This window comes from Asparagus officinalis, chromosome 7 (genome assembly GCF_001876935.1).
Source record: "Asparagus officinalis chromosome 7, Aspof.V1, whole genome shotgun sequence".
Taxonomy (NCBI): Eukaryota; Viridiplantae; Streptophyta; class Magnoliopsida; order Asparagales; family Asparagaceae; genus Asparagus; species Asparagus officinalis.
The window spans coordinates 134,986,718-134,991,519 of record NC_033800.1 but is presented as its reverse complement, the minus strand read 5'-3'; the positions used below and the strand labels follow the sequence as shown (position 1 = coordinate 134,991,519).

Here is a 4,802-nt window from a genome sequence, read left to right as displayed (position 1 = left end):
ATGGCCACCGATAACGGATCCGGATCCGTCCCCCTACCTGGACGTCCTCAAGGCTCTCGATCCGACCGAGCTACCGTCAGTGACGGTTTCGTCCACTCAACTCTTCGCAGCAAGAACACCGCCAGCCCTTACGCGGCTCTCCCGCCGAGGCCCGGCCACCCAGACCTCGCCGAGTCGTGGTAGGTACCCGGCCGCGCCGTCTCCCGTATCCCCCGCGTTCCCCGGCGGCGGGACGCACCGAGCCGGCCAGGGAGCCTTCGGCAACATGTGGCCGCGGCCGGCCGCATGTTTCGCCCCCCACCAAGATCTGGCCGCCGCTGCGCACCGCCGCCGTCAACTGTCAACCAGCGCCGCTTCCCGCGCGTACGCTCGTCTCCGCCCTCGCCGCCTCCTCCGTCCCTTCCCTCGTTCTCGCCCGCGGACACAAGATCGAGTCCGTGCCTGAGCTCCCGCTCGTCGTATCCGACTCGATCGAGTCGGTCGAAAAGACATCGTCGGCGATCAAGGCTCTGAAGCAGATCGGAGCGTTTGATGACGCCGAGAAGGCGAAGGACAGCACCGGGATCAGGCCTGGGAAGGGAAAGATGAGGAACCGGAGGTACATTTCGAGGAAGGGGCCGTTGATTGTTTACGGGACCGAGGGATCCAAGATCGTGAAGGCGTTCCGGAACATTCCGGGTGTTGAGGTGGCCAATGTCGAGAGGCTCAACATCCTCAAGCTTGCTCCTGGTGGTCATCTTGGTAGGTTTATTATTTGGACCAAGTCGGCGTTTGAGAAGCTTGATTCGGTGTTCGGGACGTTTGAGAAGGCCTCAGAGAAGAAGAATGGGTATGTGTTGCCGAGATCGAAGATGGTGAATGCTGATCTTGGGAGGATTATTAACTCTGATGAGGTGCAGAGTGTTGTTAGGCCGATTACTAGGGAGGTGAAGAGGAGGACGCTGAAGAAGAATCCTCTGAAGAATTTGAATGCGATGTTGAGGTTGAATCCGTATGCAAAGACTGCGAGGAGAATGGCTTTGATTGCAGAGGAGCAGAGGGTGAAGGCCAAGCAGGAGAAGTTGGAAAAGAAGAGAAGTAAACTGCCCAAGGTATTGAAACTAACTTCATTTAAATTTATTGCTATTTGTTTGAGCTCAATAGTTTAATTGTGTAGACTCGTCTACTATTATTAGTATTATTATGATACAGGTTCTTAGTGTTAAATGTTCTTTTTGGTTGCAAATTTAGTTTCATGATTCGATCGTTTCTTTCGAGTTGATGCTTTAATTTATTTTTCTTTTGTGTGTTTGGTGTTTAGATGGTTCATGCCACAGTCTGTTCTTATTGCAAACATGTTATCATAAAATGGTTTACTTAGATTTATATCGATTGGTAAGCAGTATTTTCAGTGTAAAGTTAATTTAACATTATGCTATGGAGTTCACTGATGGAAGGCAGGGTAAGGAAAATTAAGTGAAGGTAGGGGAGGGGAAGGTAAGGTAAGAGTACTTGGAAAGTTGACATAACATTGCTTGGGAGTTCAGTAAGAAGGTAGGATAAGGAAATGTAAATGAAAATAGGGGAGGGAAAGGTTAGGTAAGAGTAAGGATAAATATAATTTCATGTTTGGGAGTGAAATCAAGCTAATGGAAGGGAATTTATTTTACCATATGTTTGGATTAATATTAGTCGCTGGGTTTATATCATGATGGGATTACCACCTTTCACCTCCACTTCCCCAGGTTTTTGGGGTATCAAATTATATTGATAGTAAGTTGATGGAAGTGAAATCCCACATCCCTTCCCTTCTCCACTTCCTTTAAGAAACTTCCAGATGGGGTGAATCTTTTCACCTCCCTTCACCCATCCTCCATTCACCCCCATCCAAACAGGGTATGGGCTACTGTTTGGTTGGGATGGAAACTGTGGAAAAGGTTTCACTCTCACTCGAGGTACTTTTTCCCAAAATTGTTCTGTTCTCATGTTTGGTTGTGACCAAATTTTGGGAAAATGCTTTTGAAAGGGCTTTGCTAAACATTGCCATAAGGACAGTCGTTAAAGATAATTAGTAACTTCCACCTAACTCCGCTAGCACCATGTCCCAAGAATGTGTTATGACCACATATTTGAATCATTTATTTTGCTTCATTTTGCAAGATATTTTATTTCCTGATTAAAGGTAAAAATATACCACATCCTTCACTTGTTTTTACAAGTAAAATTTCTTCATAACCCTTTCTTTCTCTGAAAGGCTTTTGGAAGCCAAAAGTGTTTAAAACGAAAAATCACTTGTAATAACTAATTATTCAAGAAATAACTGAACATTTAGATCTTATTTGTGCTTTTGTTTTGAAGTTGAATAAATAGCAAATAAAAAACTGAACAGATGAGAAACAATTAGAATCTTAGGGAAGAGGGAAGCATCATTTTGACAAATGATAATTTACGTTTAGTTAATATCCACTAAGATTAATTCATATTAGTTTTTTTCTGGCTGTGGACCGGGTGAAGTCCGGCAAGAACTTTGTTTTGGGTTAAATTAGAGTTACTGGAGAGACTATTTAGTGTAACTACAATGTCTTAAATTACTTATATTATACTATCAACATTTATCCACTTCAAAATAATCATGTTCTAGACGATCATTGTAAGTCCTGCAGTATTTTGGGAGGAAAAAGACAGAAGGAACAAATGACATGTATAATTCATATAGTTTTTCTTTTAGCTAAAATCTCCAGAAAGAAAATAAGAAAAACACATCTATGTGATTAGTTATTTGTATCTTCAATATTTAAAAAAATGCTTCTCTAGGTGCTCACCCTTTTATGATCGGATTCCAGCATTAACCGTCTTTCACCATGCTTATGTTTACCCATGGGTACAAAATTAAAATAATAGTTTTTCTATATTTAATTAAGCAATTTGATGTATTGTAAAAAAGAATAGAATAAATGATTGAGTATTGCTTCTTTAATTTTAATCAAGAAATAAAAGTTTCTTGTAAAATTAAGTAAAGTAAATTATTTTAATATCCTGTCATAACTCATTCTTGGAATGTGGAATGTGGTGCTAGCGGAGTTAAATGGGGGGTATTAATTATCCTTAACCATTGCCCTTAGGGTTATGGTCAACGTCAGAAATTGTCACCAAGATATTAGAAACATAATTGCAAGCTTTTAGCTCAAAAATTGGCGAAAGCCTACTTTGTGTAATAAAATGACAGGAGTTGTAATTGGCACCAGAAACACATTTCCCAATATTCTAATAAACTGAATCTTTCCACCCTTCCATTTGGGTGGATGAAAACAAATAAGGGTGGAACAAACAGTGAAAACTAGTTTATGAGAATAGGCTTCTGGTGCCATCTGCGACTCATTTTAATTTGTAAAGTTAGTTTTCACCCAATTTTTAATCAAAACAAGGGAGAATGAGTTTTTTAACATTTGGCTACAAGATTTGACATTTTTGAAAATCCCAAAATTTGGTTACAACCGAACATGAGAATGGGAAACCACTTTGGAAAAGTTTTGAGAGAATCTTTTCTATGGTTTTCATCCCAAGCAGACAGTCCCTAAGAGTTGACTTTCCAAAGATGGTTTTGTACTTACCAAACATCATAATCTGAGGAAAACATTTTTCTAAAGTCCAGATTTATTTAAAGTTACATTTGCAACAAATGGAATTATTTACCAATCAATTTCCACCAAGTTTTGGGGTGGAAACAAACATGGGAAATTAATCTGAGTAACTTAGGGAAAATATTTGAAATTGATTTTTAGAGCTAAAATCGTTTTCTTGTATTTGTAGGAAAGCCGCCAAACGGCCCTTAGGAAATCCTCTAACTACAACCTCTAACTACGCCTACTTTCCAATCACTCCTACATCAAGTATCAACCTGATTCATAGAATCATAAGTGTGTTTGTTTAAAGGAGTAAGAAATAATACTATGACCTTCAGGGCTTATAGGATCAATAAGAAACTTTGTCGATGAATATTTTGTTGCTAGATTTTCTTAGTTTTGTGCCGATTAATAGTTCATGTTATTTAGTTTTCTGAATCGGCGTAGGAAACTGATTTGGTCATATAGTTTTGTTGGTTTGCCATCTCCTATATCAATCAACATATTCTTCTGTTTTACTCTTCTACAAGATGAATTGTACTTGAGCTGTTGCATAGGTTATAGTTATGACCTCTAAGTTTTCATAGATCATTTACGAGGTTTGCTTGTTAAAAACCAGTTGCTTTCCGTGTAGGGGGGACTGGATTGGTGCAATAAGCAGCTAATGTTGCCTATTTCAATCAACATTTGTGATTTCCTTTTGCCGACTCTTCTGCAAACATTTATTTTTCTTGCTCACATTTATTTTTATCAATTTTGCTTTTTCCCATTTATGATTCGTTGCAGGATTTATGATGATGATCATTTACGAGGTTTGCTTGTTAAAAACCAGTTGCTTTCCGTGTAGGGGGGACTGGATTGGTGCAATAAGCAGCTAATGTTGCCTATTTCAATCAACATTTGTGATTTCCTTTTGCCGACTCTTCTGCAAACATTTATTTTTCTTGCTCACATTTATTTTTATCAATTTTGCTTTTTCCCATTTATGATTCGTTGCAGGATTTATGATGATAAAACCAGTTGCTTTCCGTGTAGGGGGGACTGGATTGGTGCAATAAGCAGCTAATGTTGCCTATTTCAATCAACATTTGTGATTTCCTTTTGCCGACTCTTCTGCAAACATTTATTTTTCTTGCTCACATTTATTTTTATCAATTTTGCTTTTTCCCATTTATGATTCGTTGCAGGATTTATGATGAT

At 39.3% G+C, this 4,802-nt stretch overlaps 1 pseudogene; it reads left to right on the top strand.

The window, feature by feature from the left end:
- The window catches only part of LOC109847820, a 7,209-nt pseudogene continuing 2,407 nt past the window's right edge, over nucleotides 1-4,802 (top strand).